Source organism: Corvus hawaiiensis, chromosome 26, assembly GCF_020740725.1.
Source record: "Corvus hawaiiensis isolate bCorHaw1 chromosome 26, bCorHaw1.pri.cur, whole genome shotgun sequence".
Lineage (NCBI taxonomy): Eukaryota > Metazoa > Chordata > Aves > Passeriformes > Corvidae > Corvus > Corvus hawaiiensis.
In genome coordinates this window covers 12,228,023-12,246,168 of record NC_063238.1, presented here as the reverse complement: position 1 = coordinate 12,246,168, position 18,146 = coordinate 12,228,023, and the positions used below count along the sequence as shown (strand labels likewise).

General features: G+C 38.5%; 1 protein-coding gene across 1 annotated transcript in view; it reads right to left on the bottom strand.

The window, feature by feature from the left end:
* KCNB2 (potassium voltage-gated channel subfamily B member 2) overlaps nucleotides 1–18,146 on the bottom strand; it is a 185,917-nt gene that overhangs the window by 61,784 nt on the left and 105,987 nt on the right. The window lies entirely within an intron of this gene.

Genomic DNA, 18,146 nt, shown 5'->3' with positions numbered 1-18,146 from the left:
AGCTCATGGTGAGACTGCTGCTGTATTTCCAAGGCTGCTAGGAGGGCTGGTGGTGTAACTCCCCTCACTTTGGGAGATTTTCACCATGCTGATGTTAGAGCTGCAGGCTATAAGTTTTGTATGGCTCTCAGGATGTGGAGGAGCAGTGGTAGCACTGGATGAGGCTGGACAGGCATTCACAAGCTGGGGACCAGCAGTGTGGCCACTGCCCACCCCAGTACAAGGGGCTACACCTGCCTGGCCACTCCTGAGGCCCCTGAAACCTGTGTGAGCTCAGAAGAGCAGGCAGATGGAAAGCACAGAATCATCCCATATGAAAAGCACTGATTCACAATAATTGGTTGCGATTTCGTCTTTCTGAAACTCAGTGATTTCATGGTATGAATGATTCTTTGACTACTGCTAAGATAATGCCTTTGTTCAAACTGATACCCTGCAACAATTTATATGAACACTGTTAATTACATATTTTCACTGTATATCAATTTTGTCTGTGCCCACTGATTTCCTTCGTAAAACAGAGAAATAAAACTTAACACAGTTTTCACATACATCACCAGCTGCCTGTCTGGTTTCTTAGAAAAGAACTAAAACAGTGTAGGTGACAGTCAAGACAGGCAAACTCAGTCATTCCCAAATCATATTTACTTTCCATCACTGCCTTTTCCTTTCTGATTCATCTATAATGAATATCCTTCTCTCTTCATTAGATCCAGTTACTCTTTCTTTGTCTGCAGTAACATTATCCAAGTGGTTTAAAAACACAGTTCCCTATCTCTATTTCTTTCCCTTTACCATTAGTATAATTGGGATGAAGCTTTGCCCACGAGACCTACAGATAGAGTTCACAGCAATAAGGTATTGGAGGAGGTTAAAAGCGAGAGACCTTTAAGGCAGGAGGAAACACACTGCAGCAGCTGCTCAGATGAACAAACCTGGCATTTGTGAGGTTCTGAGTGCCTGCTGCTGCTGCGTTACACATGAAGAACTAAATGTGATGCCCAAAGGCAGAGTACGTGCATTTGACAAGGTAGGATGCCTCCCCCCCACCTGGGTGCTTTCAGGCACAGAAAGAACAGGGCCAGCTCTTGAAAGCCACATTGCAGCAGCTTCTGAGCCTCTGCTGCTGCTGCCAACGGTTTTCAGGAGAGGACAACAGGATTCAGCAAGCTCCTTCCTCATAGCTCTCAGAGACAGCAAGATATCCACGTATCACAAGAAAGATGGAAAAAGATTTGTACAAGAGGGAAATTGTAAGATTTCTATACTCTTTAAAATAAATCTCTTACCCTGCACGATGACTTATCTTTTCCAGGATTATTTTCACAGCAACGGATTTCCCCTACTTCTTCACTAAGTGAATATCCAAAGTAATACTTTAGTATTAAGACATATGGAAATCAAACAAATAAAGATCCATATAAGCTGGTGTCCTCTGGCTGACCTGTTATGTGTGGAAAGCAACTTAATCCTCAGATTTTGGACTGCATCCAGTCTATAAAAACATGTAGACTGAGAGGAGAGGATTGAGAGGCAGGCTGAGCTGCAAGAGGCAGTAGATGCTGACACTGCTCAGCAGTGCCCACAAAGAGCTAAAACCCCACAAGTCTGTGGGATGTGTCCCCTCCACTGCTGCTTCTTTCCAGTTTGGCTTGTAAGAGAGAAAGCCTTGAAACAAAAAGCAACTCTCTGCTGTGAGATCAGCAACTGTCAAAGCCTATCAAACCGGTAAACGACAACCTCAGGTCTCATCTCTGATGCTGGGTGCTAGAGTTGGCAAAATAGCACTACAGCACATGTCCTGGTATTTGTTTCTGCCAGATATGCTCTATTTTGTATTTTGGGGGAAAAGGATCGAGCTCTTAACTGGAGTTTATTTCAGTTCCTTTGCCTTTCTATAACAGAATCTAATATAAACAGTAAGCATAATTTGAAAACTGTTTAAGAGGAATACATTACAGTAATGAAGTGGTCCCTTCTCAGCATATTACTGCCTGCTCTTTGTCAGCATTTTATAAAGCAGTAGCTATCCCTTTTCTGTTGCAATGTACATGCCTGTATCCTGCCTGTTACAAAGAGACGGCTGGCTCAATCTGTTTGACCACAATCTCTACCAGAATGCCAAAATGCTGCTGTGAGCATCAGAGGAACATGCCAAAGATTAGACAAAGAAATCCTGTGTAAACCAGCAGAACACAACTGCTCTGGGCCCTGCCAGGGAGGTTTGATCTTTGAGCTGCCCAGCTTGTCACTGGGTCTCTTCCAGCCCATGCACCATCAGGCACAGAAACCGGAACCAGGGGCCAAATGAGACCCAAGCCAGAGCTGGCAGTCAAAGATGCTGAGGGATGCACCGGTCCAGAGTCCAGAAAGGCAAGAGGCAAGGCCTGGCTGTCCTGTCCCCTGGAGGAGCCAGGACAAGGGTCAAGGAGCAGAAACAACTCTACTAGAGGAAGGGTGAGGGACAAGGCTCAGTAGCAAGAGCTACTGCCAAGAGACACTGCAAGCAGGCAAGGCCAGTGGAGGTTATTGAATCCTCTACTAAATGCGCAGGGCACACATTCAGTAGCTGGATTTAGCAGACCATTTCAGTGGAAGAGCTGCACTGTGGAGCTCTGAGCTTGGGCAGAGACTGTTACCTGAGCCAGAGCCCATGCTGCAGTAGCAGAGAGATGATGACATAGTGAGGGAGGAGGAATACAGCTTGAGCAGCTTAGCTCTACTCTGCTAAACCTGCCCTTGGTTATGGAGAGATGGAGCCTGCAACTTTTTTGGCAGAAAAGGGATGAGAGTTGGGAGCCACCTCCAGGTCCCTCCTGCCTTGGCCACAGCCCTACAGCACAGAGAGCATGGCCCTTCACACCCTAGGCTATGGGACAACCAGGTTTTCAATGAGGCCATGCTGCCATTACCCTTCAGAAAAATACACTGGTGTGTGGACCAGTAGCATACAAACATATTAGGACCACTCTTTTAAAAAACCTCACTTGAATTCACCTGCATTTTTTGCCTTTTGATACCTAAAAAAGCTCTCAGGTCCCTTTGAACCTGCATTCCAGCTCTTTTAAGTAATAAACTCTCACAAGATAGGCAAAAGAAGGAAAAGGTTTCTTCATTACAGAAATCCTGCATAATACGCTACCCTTTGAATAGTTTTTAGGAATGATACTAATGTAGCTGAAAATGGCAGAATTATATAAGCTCTAATGTAAGATTTTTCACATTTCATGGAAACACAAGTACAAACCAGCATATTTGTTATTCATTACATGAATCTTCATAAAACCCCAGTCTTATAAAACGTAATGTCAGGAAAAATCTGATTAAATGATGCTGTTCTCCCTCAAGGAAAACCTACATAAATTAGAAGAAATTGTGTTAAATCCTGCATTTCCTGCTCCATTTCATCTTATTTACCATTTCAATCAATTTTTGCTAGGCTAAAAAATTTCAAAATTCACTGTCAGGTGAACACTAAAAAATATAAGCATTTATTATACTCACCTATTTAGACTTAATGCTTTTCAGTTGTCTACTTTCAAAGCTTAAGTATTTTCTTTGGGCTTAGTTTTGTCATCTTGACATTTTTAATAATCTGAATATTTAGCTGTGTTAGTCTCTGGCATAACCAGAGCTTCCTGCTTTAATTTTGGTCAAGAATAGCCCTTGAAGTGGATAGTCAATGCTATTTTGAAACTACATTCAAGTATTCTCAGGTATTAAGTGTGAAATGTGACTCTAGATTAATAAAAAGTTTTGGTGACCCTTCACAATAATTACATCAGTTTTCATCTAGCTTTGATTTAGGAAGACAGTTGTATTGTGAATGATTAGATGATTACTGAGAAAATATCTAAAGATTATCAAATAATAATAAATATTTTGTCTTTTCCTGTCTTTGATTTGAGTTTGTGTCTAATATGCAGCTGTGAATTCTAGTGATTCTTTTCTTATTGTTCAAGTTGCTACTCTGTCAGAGTATAACCAGCTTTAAAAACACTAGCTGAATTCATACCTTAGGCCACTGGCACACATATAGAGGTATTAAGAAATAAAGCATCATACTTGTCTCCTTAAAATACAGATGTTCACTTCACATTTCCTATCACATATGCTAGTCTGCAAGAGAATATGTTGCTTTGTATGAAGTGTGTGACATCTGCTGTGGCTAACAGACATTAATGAGCTGGCACGTGTCCTCCTTCAATTTACTGGGCTCATGGCAAAACTGTGAAGGCTGATGCAAAGGCAGATTTCATTGACTGCTTCATTTTCTACATGCTGGAGGCAGCTCAGGGAAAAACTGTTCTAGTTGTCTTCTGACAGGGTAGGGGACACTAAGCAGCCAGGTGCCAGTCATCATCTCAGTGTAGCACTCTCACTCGGTTTGTCCTTCCCAAATTCATGCTCCCCTCTACTTTAAACTTTGTTCATGTTCTACTGGTGAAATTTTTGGTTGCCTTCTAGACTGATAAATCAGCTGTAGGGAGGGACAAGGCCATGCAATACTCCTGCTGATGCAAGACCTGTTTGGCAGCTTTAATTATATCAAGATATCAAGAATATGCACTTCTGGGCAGTGATTTTCATTATGAGAATAATTTCTAGATTCAATGAGCTTTTGATAGGTTTTCAGTTTCTTGTCCACCTTTTTGAACACAAGGGAGGAACCATCTGAAAAACAACATTTTTTAAAAAGGCTTAGATGTCGTTCAAAAAACTTCCAGTGCAAAAACCCACAAAAAGAAAAATGACACATCCAACTTTTTCTATCTGCTGACTGGTAAAAATAAGAATTCAATAGGAAAGCGAAAAGGTCATATAATTCCTTGCTTTTAACTATTCAGAATTTAACTTTCATCCTCTACAGAGAACACGGAGTTTAGCAGAATATCACAGTGCAATATGTAAAATAAAAAAGGACAATTTTGGCTGAAAACACACCAAAATTCAGTGTCAAAATGAAGGTAACTTTTGGAATAAAACTTTTAAAAATAATAAACAAGGCACAAAGGAAAAAGAGAACAAGCAGGATACCACAGATATCATAACCAAGTCCAAAATAACTGATAAATAAAAAGGAGAAGTACAAGAAATTTATGACTGGCATAGATCCATTTCTATGTAGATGATGTATAATGCACAGACAGGAGCGTTTAACTCATTTTTTTCTGTTTTCACAAGAAAGATGTTTCTTAGAACATGATGAAGTACTTTCCAGCACTTTCAAGAAGGATATCAAACCGCATGTACAGGAGATAAATACTTTTCAGGCTGTAACCCTGAAAAATTCACACAGAAGATCCTATTTCTTCTGGAACTCAAGTCAAGCTTTTGAATAGAAGGAAGCTCATCTGCCTTTAATCAAAACTTTTTATTCAGTTAGTACTTAGTGACCTAAGATTTTACTTAAAATGCAGACTTATAGCTAGTCAATACCTCGACTCCAAATTAATGCAGTGTACATGTCTCATTAGCAAAGAATTTGGCATGACAGGAGAAGATCAGTTGATCAAAAGACCTGATGCTGTGGTTCCTACATCTTTGTCAGATGTAGGTAAAGGAATTTACTTTGAAGCAGAGTTTGTCTGTTTCTGAGATTGAAAGTCTCCACCTGCTGGGGCTTAATGCTCTTCATGGCCACTCACGGTTTTCAACTCTACCCCCAGAGAGAGGCAATGACATGTATTCATGAGCACTTGGAGGGGATTTTCCAATTTAGCTTCCTCCAGAAGAAATTTAAAATCCAAAATTTGATCCTAACTAAACCAGAACATACTAAATGGAGATGATATGGGGATTTGCATCAAACCAGCCCAAATACCACTACAACAGTAAGCATTCATCTAAAGTAACAGAGTTTCTCACTGTGCCACCATCCATGTCCCATCTCCCCATATTTTACCTAAACCCTGTATTTAAGAGGATGATTCATAACAAAACCAACATGTTACAGAAAAAAGAACTCAAGTTGCATGTCTCCCCTGAAGTTCTCCACAGGATCAATTCTCCTTTCGGCAATGTTAGTTCCTGATAGCATCCCTGTAAGCTGGGAAGCTGAATGAAGCACTTGTGAAGGTGCCATGAGAAAAGTTTTCTGCAGGTGATCTACCTGAAAACAAGCATAAAAGCTACGAATAATTTTGAAAGGCTATAGTACTATGGCCAGTGCTGGAAAGCTTTACTACCTGAAAAAAATTGTCAGGATGTGAAAGAAGGAAAAGCAGCAATTTACACAACTTCTTCAGGGCTAAATTGCTATCTCATATTTAGGAGCTCTTGGCATCAAGTATCCTTAGTTACCCGTGGAAACTAGGCCTGTGTGAGTCAAAACCACATAGCTGAACAAAAATAAACACAACTGAAAATCTTCGTTTGAGCTGATGCAGATAATATTTTTTCTATGTGCTTTCTTTGATAAATTGAGATGAAGATTTGAGAATTGTCATAATTTTGGGGCATTTACGATAAAAGTAAAAAAATAAAGAAATTCTGGACTCCTTTTATGACAAGAGTCAACTGACTTTCCAACACGAAGGAAGATGCAGCTGTGCAAACATGCACAGTACTACCATACTCTGGAAGTCAATCTCTCCAACAATTAGCAAGTAATTTCCCAGGCAGAAGGGAGCATCCTGCTCAAATCTTGTCTGCTCAAATCTTGCCTGACTGATTCAGCACAGCAATTGGAATTCATAGATCTCTTCTCCAAAAACAGGACTCTAGCCATCAGACTGTAAGTGTAGTAGGGGCAATGAGGAGCCTCTAGTCTCTCTTTTCAAAGCTGATGAATTTTGGTTACATTTTTGCAAATCAACTTAAATTGATTGACATCATGGAGAGAGAGAATGGTGTTGAGCCTGTAGCTCATGTGCTAATAAGGAGGGTCCACCACATTTCCAGTTGAATCTAAAAGGTTCTAATTCATTTTTCTAACAACTCTTAATGAAGTAAAGCCTTGATTAATGAGAAAATAGGATTTTTTTTTTCTAGAAAATGTTCTTTCTTCCTTCCACATCTTCTAACTAGTCCATATAGCACATGGATGTCAACTTCCTCACTTGAATCTGCCCCTTCAGTGAGAGAAGTTTTCAGATAGATGCATGCAAAATGGAAAATGTAAATTAAAAATTGAACATCTGTAGGGTAATCATCTGGTGAAGACCAGTAAGCCTTCTCAGGAAAATACAAGAGTTTTGGTTAAATTATTCTGAGCTGCAGAAATGAGCTCTTGGGTGTCCGTGTATGTGTGTATATATAAATAGGCACACACACATCACAATTCCAGTTTTAGCAAGGGGAATATGCACATCTTGTCTCATTACTCACATTCCATTTTCTACTTTGCCTAAAATATATTTAATTACATCCCATCATGGAGTATCTTTGAATTTTTGTTTGGAAGGAGTACCCACCTTTCTAAACTCTTACCTGGTTAAGCTCATTTCAGAGGAACAGCTCTCAATTCCCTTTTACACAAGGAGTACAGTAGAAGGAATGATTTGCCAGCCTATGTGCAAAAAGCTCTTACACAAAGAAATCTTTCACAGGTCTGTTGTGCAGCAGAAAGGCAACTCTTTGGATCAGCACTGAAGACTTCTTTTGCATATAACATTAATGGCTTGACTTGCTAGCACCTTCCATTTTAGAGTCTGTAAATCCTAATGTTTTTACTGTTGGTAGGATGAAGTATTAGGGTATTTTTAGACACTTCACCCTGTGTATACCATATGTAAAGAAAACAACCTTAGGTGCAACTTAGCCTACATATTTCACATTTAGTCCCATATTTTTTTTAATACAGAATGGTCTGGGATATTTTTCTTCAACTATATGCAATTTCATGTTGTGGCTTGCCAAGTTATTTTAAAGAGATTTATAAAGACAGCTCATAACATCTTCAGAGGCTGAAAAAACTGTTATATCTGTAGGAGGGATGGAAAGGAATCTGAAAACCATTTTCTGGAAGGGACTAATGGCTGAGAGCATGAGAAGAACCTAAGAACAATTTCAATGGTATTTACAAGAATGCATTTTTCATTTACCTCTTGGAAGAGGCTCTCACATGGGTCAAATGTGTCTTGGCAATTTGTCAGTAAAATGCAATTTGAGTTTGAAGCACTCCGAACTAAAGCTTCCAGAGTCTTACTTGTGGCCTGGTTTAATTTCAGTAACTGCAGACCTGATTCTCTATTTCCTTTCTTAAACCACTAAGGTCACAAACTTGATGAATACACTCCCAAAGTGATACAAAAGCCAATTCCTGATTTTCAGTACCAGAGCAACTGTCACCAGGGCCACAGGCTACAGGACAACTGGAGAAACGGTGTCTGGGCTTCTGTCATGTCTACATACAGGAAAAGACAAAGGCAAAAGCAGAGATGAAACAAAGACAATCTTTATCCTAAACAATAGCATTTTAAATGTCTTATGTAAGTGGATTATCCAATATAGCATTTTTACATTTTTGTCCTTTCCACTGGAAGTTATTTTTTCTTGAGTGGCCTGAGGTTTAGGCAGCCAGCTAACATTTTCAAGGTTAGTGCAAAATCATTTTCAGTTTGATAAGGATTGTTATATGGAAATTAAAACGCATCATGTCTTTTCATGGGATCCTTGTCATTGTCACCTTAGGCACAGACTTTACTGTGTGAGCCCTCACTGTGGGCCACAGCATTTTACTCAGTGTCAGTTTGCTTAGTCTCCAAAGGCAGCTGAATTTTGCGGCTTCGTAATCTATCCCAGTAGGTCAAAGGATTCCCCACCGAACAAGCTGTACTAAGCAATGACCCGAAACAACAACTAATGACAGCGGTAGGCACACCAGAAAAGCATTTAAATGCTGACAGAAAGGAAAGCCTTAGAAAAAATCCTGCTCCCAAGGATGATAAATCTCTTTACAAGTTGTATGACAGTTGGTGGCACATCCACTACCCCTGTTTACACACTCTTTTGCGAAATAGCTGCTTTACAGTCACAGAGAGGATGTCATCCATAACCCACCATACATCAATCTCCAGAGAATCCATATGGAAATCTTAATGTCTAAGCCCCATTTCTGGTCAGATAAAACTTCTCTTGAGTTCTAGTGCTCAAATCCTAAAGGGATGATATGACTTCCTTTCCATAGCAGTTATGGGGAACTCTTCTCAGCACCACAGCCTGCTGATGTACTTTGATGATACTATGGCTTTGCTACATAAACTCATGACTGTATTTTGCATACACCCATGTGCAATAAAGTGTCATTGCTTTTTCTCTTAAGTAGAAAAAAAGATTTAATCTTGATTCAATTAAAGAGCATATAATAAACAAAGTATAGTTTCTACTCAGAGAGAATGGCATTTAAGTTACTTTTTTTTTGCTTCCAACAGTGAGAAAGAACAATGACAAAGATCCCATGAAAAGACATGATATGTTTTAATTTCCATATAATAATCTTTATCAAACTGAAAATGATTTTGCACTAACCTTGAAAATGTTAGCTGGCTGCCTAAACCTCAGGCCACTCAAGAAAAAATAACTTCCAGTGGAAAGGACAAAAATGTAAAAATGCTATATTGGATAATTCATTTACATAACATGTTTAAAATGCTACTGTTTAGGATAACGATTATCTTTGTTAAAAAAAAAAAAGAAGCAGAAATTCTTCTGACTCTTACTACGCTACTATATAGACATTTGGTGAAGACTGGGACTATTACTCTAAGCCTCAGCCAAGCAGTGCTATTAAATACGTCATTACATGGAACACTGCAATTACACAGAACAGTGACTTCCACAAAACTCATTTTAGACTCGTCAATTCTAGTAATTTATGCCTACCATCACCATAAGCAAATGGGATGAAGAACTTATTTTATGACTGCTAGCTGAAAGAAGATACAAGAGGACAGGAATCATTGCCTGGACCACTATTTTATTTATTTTTTTCTCACTTATAGAATAGGTCGGCTAGAGCATCTGTAAAAACATAAAAATGGAATAACACTGTACATTGACTACCCAAGGTTGGAAAATGTTATGTTATAAAAGAATCCTATAAATATTTATATATCTCCAAATAGTTAACTGATAAAATACTAATAGAAAGCTCTAAGAATAAGCAGAGGATTTTCTGGGTTTTGTAAAAACAATAGAAGTCCTGACTGAACACTACAAATGGGCTCTTCTTTGCCGTCCTTGATCTGGAACTCTTGTCATGCTCTGTAGAGAATTTAATGGTTTGTCCAAGTTCACCCACAGATCATACATGGAAAAAGAAGGCCTTTGATGGTATTTGGAAAGGTCAACAGCTCAATTTCTAATCAATGGATTGCTGAAAGTCAAGAAGTCTTTAAAGCTTGTTGAGCTAGTGAGGTGCAGGGAGTTACACAAATAGTAAAGAATTAATGTGTAATGATTAGATTGCTCATAGAATAAGGAAGGATAAAGGCAAGGAAATGATGCTTGATGAGATTCCCTTTTGACTGTCATTTTCCCTGGGACTGAAATCTTTCCAGGAGTAATGTAGACAATCATACTGATTTTGAACAACCTGACCCACGCTGCAGAACTGGTTAGAGAAGAAGAAAAGAAAAATGTTCCATCTTTCTGATAAAAGTCCAGAGGGAATTTCATGGATGGGATGCAAAATAGCCATTTGATTAGTATAAAATAAATTTTTTGACAAATTACACAATGTTTTTGGAAACTCCTTGCCCTTGTATGCCCAGTTTAGAGGCCTAGCTGAATCCCTTACAAATGTATTTCTGAATATGTTGTTCAATGTGTTCCATGACATTTTAAGTAAAAAGTACAATGAATACATTTTCCCAGTTCTCAGAAAACTCAAGTAATTAAACAAAACTGGTTCTTGGCCAGGAAGTGGCAACTAACAAAATTACTAACAAAATTACTAAAAAATATCACGGGAATTTTTAATGACGCAAAAATTATAATACAGCATTTGGACTCATGAGGGAAGATTAATTCAGTGCAGGCAGAGAGAACATGGTCTAGTGACTGAGCAGAAGTACTGTCTGGGTGTAATAACTGCCAAGCTACAATATAATTACCCTAAAGTTTGAGAGGTGGAGAGATCTCAGTGTGGCATGTCAGCAAAGAGTATGGGGCAAGATAGGCAATATGAATTGTGGAAAGCGGGGATGCCTGTATACTCCTTCCCTGTTTCACTGGAAGCATTTCATAAATGTAAAGATATCAAGCAGTGAGAACTTCGGGAATGCTAGAATTAGTGGTTTGTATTCAGCATTTGTCCTTATTTATCTTTCCCCCTCAAGGCATAAGAATAGTTTTTAATGACTTGAGCCCATACAATTTTTTCCATATGCCTCCTATCTCACTGAGTGAGTGCATTCAATAGCACTTGATGTTCTGTTATCTCCTTGCTCAATATATTGTGTACATTTCGGTAGAGAAGGTCTCTCCTGAATGAACTAGATACATTCCTGGGCTGTTCTGTAGTACACAGAGGACCATCAGGTGATTTGAAAATTGTATTTATATATAATTTTCTTGACCTGTAAGGTGAGAGAATAGATATCAGTACCATTTTACAGATATTTTACTAAGTGAAATAGAAATTGGAATTAAGACTACCTACTACTTTTAAGCGCCTTTTGAGATTCCCAAGGACTGACTTTTCAGCAGAGGTAACACTTGTACAGTGGTTAATACATTCTGAGAACAATTCTTTTAAATTAAGCGGTGCCTGGCTTTGCCAATACTTCTCCAAATTAGAACCATGCTGCTCTCAGGCAAGGCACAGCTGTACAGAGAAACCTACAATTAAAGGCTGTGGCAAGTCTGGTTTGTGTGACTTGCTCACTAAAGCACAGAAAGCAGCATGAACTAAGGAAAGAATCCTATTTCCTTGGACCAGAGTCACCGTAACTATATGAGTATCCTACCTGCTCCAACAGTTCCATGCACTGCACCCCTCAGCTCTCACAATGACAGAAGCAGTATGCAAACAGCAGTCTTCCTAATCATAATTCTCCATTTGAGTGAATGGCAACACAAACACTCTCTTACAACAAACCAAGAGATTCCCCTTCCAAAGATTGTGAACTTATCAGGAATAGTTTGACAAAACCTAAAAAACTGGTTTTCATTAAAAATATAAAATGAAAATAATTTGGACAAATTATTCTAAGTCTTGTAATATGGACCTGATTATCTTACAGTCTGCAGTGAATGGAGGAGGGGAACAAAGTGGCTCTCATTTGCACTAAGCAAAGGATGGTGGTTCATGCATCTATTTTGACTTGTATCTTTAGCTTCCAAGTAGGATTTCCAATACATGCAGGAGCAAGTCTGACTCAGGTGAATTCATTAATTCAGAGCATCTGAACTGACATTTTCACCCTCAAATTTATGATAATGTGAAGCAGTTGCAGCCTACTCCCCTTCTGAATTTCACTATTTAAAAAGCAAAGTATTTCTTCTATCTTTCTGCTATATTTCTTCTTTTTATAAACCCAGTATAGGATTAAAGGGTTTTTTTCAAATAACTTACAGCAGTTCAAGTCTGGCTGCCAGCCTGTCTCCCTGTGTCTCACAAAGCATTAACAGAACTATTTCCTGAACATCATACTTCTCTAGTTTTAACATCTTACAATCAAATTACAAGCTCAAGGATCACAATCACAGCCTTGGTACTGCAGCCTAGCTTCTTTTACTCTGTGAAATGAATATTGCTTGAGAAGTAAATCAATACCAAGCCTAGTATAGCCTTGCAAAGATACCAAAGCATTGCTCCTTTTCTGCTGCAGCATTGTATTCTGAAATCAAAATCAACACAGCAGCCTTCACAGCTAATGGGCTGTGCTGGTGAGCACTGCTCTGTTCCTGTACAGATCTGTGCATAAGGCACTGCAAACAAGTCTCAAGAGAGCAGGTGAGAATTGTCAAAGGTGACTCTTGTTCCAATTGACATTGTATTCTGGAGCCGATAGCCGAAGGCTAAAATTCTGATTAATTAGTTTTCCTTTCACTATAAACGTTTTCTTTTCCCCTTGAAGGTCCATTCAAACTAGAAAACTGATAGCCCTTGGCAGTACTGGTTATTCTAATGTGGTCAGTAAATATGCAAGAAGGCTTTGACTTCTAATTTCTCCCTGAGTTTTCAGCTCTGTCTGGACTCTGCTCAAGGGATGAACAAAAGCACAGAGTTTCAGTGAGCCAATAACTGATGTATTTACAGAAATGAACAGTTCTGTTCTCTGATCTGTTTTTTGGTCTCTGCACAGGCAAACAAATAACTTAAGTGGGAGTTTTGCCTGTGTAATGAATTTAGGAAGTCTTCCAAAATAGGAATAGGATGTGTGGAGAACAGCAGTGCAATAAATAGCCATTTTTTTTTCACCTTCAATTATCTGCAGAGAAAGAACAGAGATGGGATTGAGGAACAGAATTCAAGTTTCAAATCAACAACAGAATGAAAATATTCTGATGTACTTAATTTCTGACCTCTGAACCTCCAAAAGCCAGGTACTGGCATTACATATGGAAACTGAGAGAAAGACCTGCCACTATTTTCTTTGAGTCTTAGAACCTTTTTAACAACTACTTAATATTCATTTAAATTATTCACAGCAGGACACATTAAGATAGATCCCTGTTCTGCAAATGGCAGGAATGTGTAGAATTTGTAAAGAGAAATTCCAGATGAGCAGCTAAATCTTTTCTGAGTTGCAATCATATTTTGGCAATATTTACCATTTCCCAGATCACTGGCTTTTTCTTGGGTTTTTACTCTTTGTTTTGCCACTAAAAAAATACTGTGCAGTGAAACTGTTCATTAATCCCTGCAAACATGTTCTGGAAGAGAATAAATAAAGGAAAATGCTGTTTACTAGATGAACAATCATAAGCAACATAAATTGGGCTTGAGAAAGGGTATAGTACAGTACTATAGTCTCCTTTATCCTGAGTAAAGACCATTAATTATGGGCGCTAGGATAAATTTTTAGAACTCTTGTGACTTCAGCTTGTTTTCCCCTAAGATTTTATGGAAAGCACAAGAAAGCCCAAGCTCCATTTTCAGTTGAAACATGTTTTTCCTTCAGCTATAAATGAATGTAACCTAGACCTCTGCCTGGCTGAGAAGATATGAAATGTCTGTCCTATTCATCCTCCTGATCTTTGGTTTTGATCTGGACACTGAACAACAAACCCCGAAAATCCATTGTTACATTGCCTTAGTGAACAAGAATTCGATCCAAACTGAGGAAAGTTTTACTTTGTTTAATGACACAGTATCCACAGTGGTGCCAGTGATTTAAGGTAAGGATGTGGTCAATGCTAACCTAGTCACACCAATGCTTTCATGTTAATAAATGATATTATGAGGAAGAAGTAAAGAGCCCAGTAACACAGGTATCTAATCCTGGCCCTGAGTGAAGATGTCAGAGCTGTGCCACACAGAGAATCCCTCCAGACTGGATCTGGACACTTGCTTGCACATAGTGTTCAGCTAATACCTTCCTTTCCAGGTGATAAACTTCATAAGGTGTTCCACAGTGCGTGACAAGCCTGTGCACACTAGCCCTTAATGGGAGGGCTGGACCGCTTAAAGCAATAATTTGATTTTGGAATAAAGCTTTTGGCCCAAACTGTATGACTTGGTCCATTTGCATCATGAAATGCTATATTAAATCTAAAAACACATTATCTTACCCATTGACCAGTACTCTAGCAAGTATACTATGAACTAGTTGATAATATATTTGAAAAAAGAATGCAGTGGACAGAGTAGACCTTGATTTCACACTGTCCTGAAAGACATCTGAAATCTCTCTGACATCAACACCCTGAACAAAAAAAAAAATACTGATTTCAATGGGACTTATGGAAATATAACCTCATATGAACTCTGTGTAACAGATGGATTGAAGCATTTGGGACCTGCATGCTGGGGTTTATCTGCCAAAATACAAAGGACACTGGGGAGTGCGGTAAATGTTATCAAGGAGTTTAGGAAGCAGGAATGCTTTTATCTTCCTTACTTCCATATTCTTGGGCTGGCTGGGCAAAGCACTAATGTGCTGTCTACACATTTATATAGAAGCTGATTTGGTTTGTAGGAGAGTGAGCTATATAAATGACTAATTACCCTGTATCTTACATGAGCCATCTTCAAGTGCCATATATTTTACTGAGATGAGCATATTGAGACGCATAAACTCTATATGGTAAATCCTGAAATGTCCCATGTAACTTAATTTTCACAGATAAGAAATGCAAAACAGTCTTTTCAGCGTACCATGACTTTCTGCAGGAAGTAAATCCGTTAGAAAATGAAAGCTTTCTAATGCAATGACAGGGTGCACAGTCTCATCATCTTCATGTGGGACTAGCATTCACAAATTATTGTTCAGCTGCCACCAGGCAGCTCTCTTTATCTAATTTACTTGTCTTTTATCAAGCCATCTGAGCGGCATCTTAATCATGAAGGACAGGATTTCTCTTACCTAATGTCAGCTTTCTGAGGTTACGCAGATGGCACTATCTTGAAGGCAATGCTTAGGGTCAGAGGAGTGGGGCTCCTCTTTGAGACACCTGTTGTGGGATTGAGTCCATGACCCTTCAGGGCCTCCCATCTCTTGCTGCTATCATGAGATCACAGACATTTGGCCTAAACCTTGGTTTTAACCTTCTTAAGCATGATGGGATGAATCTTGTGTTTCTTTCTCAGAATACTAATGACAAAGGTGAACCAAGGTTTTAAAATTTGCAACTGGACACTCAGCTTTCCCCTAGATGATGGCTGCGTGAGGCCTTTGTTTTTGTTAAATCCATTACAGAGAGAGGATCTCACAGGTATTTAGATTGGTACTATGCTCAATCAGGTTAAACTGAAGAAAATGTCCCTGTGAGATATCAACCATCCAGCTGATATTATTGACTGGTCTAAAGGCAGCTGAAAACATCAGACACCAATACAACATTTGCAAGTTTGCTGCTCAAATAGCTGGTAAGCACAAAATCTGACGAGAACAAAGCTATCAACCTGAAAACACCGATTTCTCTTATTGTCCACAGAAGGTGTTCCAAACTGGATACTTCATATCTATCTGATGCTTTGCAACACAATTTTGAATACAAATTGAGTGAAAGAGCAATAACATGAAGGCCTTCAGATAGTTGTCTATATCATGTTGGGTAACTCAGATACAGCCAAGATGAGAAGATGTTGAATGAGAACATGAAAATATATTTAGTTTAAATATTAGATATGATTTTCAACAGGGACTTGCTGAAATCACGTTCCATCTGGCCTGCCTTAAATAGATTCCCGCTTGAACTTTGCTGTGCTCTTGAAACCAAATAGGTTGAAAGCTTCTCTAAAACACAACGATTCAATAGCACTCAGGGATGTTGTTAATAAGAAGGCAAGCAGTGCACAGTACATAATGTTACATCACCAGCCTGAATTGTTAATGCCTTGTTAATACATATACCAAAACATGAGTTTATGTCCTATAATACTGGCTAGGCTAAATATATTGTGATCAGGTTTTATTATTCCCAAATAGAAAACTCTGTGTATTAAAAGAAAAGTAAATGCATGCATTTTACTAAAATATATGTTGGAGTAAACTGACCACCTTCAGTAAAATTGCACAAATTGACCTAAATTTTAGTCAAGGCATCTTCCCAAAATGTTCTTTTCTTATATTTTCCATTTTCCTTTCTTGTAAATCAAGTTAATCCAAATATAAATAGTGTAAAATATAATGAATAACTTCTGTGAGGTCAGAAGTGGGTCAAAGAAGGATAAAGAATTAATCTCAAGACCAAAGGCCATTATATTTCAGATATGCGGCTCAGAAATTTTAAATGAAGTTTGGCAGGCTGAGGCTGGTGTGATTGACATCCTTTTCTAGCCACTACAATCTGAATTCAGTTTGCTGCTATGCACGTCCACGTGTGTGAGAAACACTACTGAAGTGAAAACACAATATACTATATGGGAATTGATTAATTGTCATCATCCACAAGAAATGCCTTAATTTAATTAATTTAATTAATTAGTTTGATTTAAATTCATTGATTTTCCTTATTTTTCTGGCCTAGATAGTAGTCTCATTTCATTATAATAGAAAAGTACTTCCAAATATCACTTCTCTAGGGAAAGATTGGTGTCAGCTAATATTCTACAGCTCCCAGTAGCCGGGACACCTATCTCTAATACAGTGACAAGACATAAAACTGCTTTTATACACACCAGTATCAGCAATTCCTAATATGATTTATATACAAAGGGCAGTTCTGAATACCTGCTGATGCAATATAATAACCTTAGAAATTTGATTAAACCTTGTTAGTGGCAGAGTCCTTCTTTTTTGCATAGTTATCACAGTCCACTATTGGCTGCCTTGCTAAATGTGATAGATCTTCCTCTCAGTTTGTTGTTTGAATTTTCTTCCTGTTTTGATATTCAGCTTGAGGACAGTAATAGCAAACACAATGAAAGTACAGTACTGCTGGAACACTGCTTACAGAGTCTGCCCAGGGGACAAGCCACAGCAAGGTATTCTAGTCTAAGCTAATGGCTGCAGATTGATCCTAAGGAAGAAAATAAAGGAAAAACTGGTAAAAGACTAAAAATCCAATCTGATGTTCCAGTACATGTCCAAATATCTATACTTTAATAACTTCAATTATGGAGGAAATGAGGGCATTAGAGATAATGCTGTCTTGCCTAGCACAGCCTCTCCTTTCTCAAAAAGACATTCACTTGACTTTCAGGACTCTGAGATTCTTTACAAGAATTAATGTCCTGTGATTTACCTCACACATCACTGTAGTGGACAAGAACTTCTACATCCTCTAATAAGCAGCTACTCTAAGTTTTGTGACAAACTCCACAAGAAAATTTCAGAAACTTTTCATCCTTCCTGTATTCTGTAGCAGGCTCACCTAAGTCACAGTTAAGGCCATATCCAGAGAAAGCTATATCTTATGCTTGATTTTAAACTCTGGTTTAAACTTGGTTTTAGAGGCTTAGCCATCTATCTAAACTTATTGGTAATGAATGGTGATAATCGACCCTGAAAAAGAAGCCCCAGATGAATGGACTTCAGCACAAGAATATCAAAACTTCATGTGACAGAAGGGCTACTTCAGAGCTGGGGCCT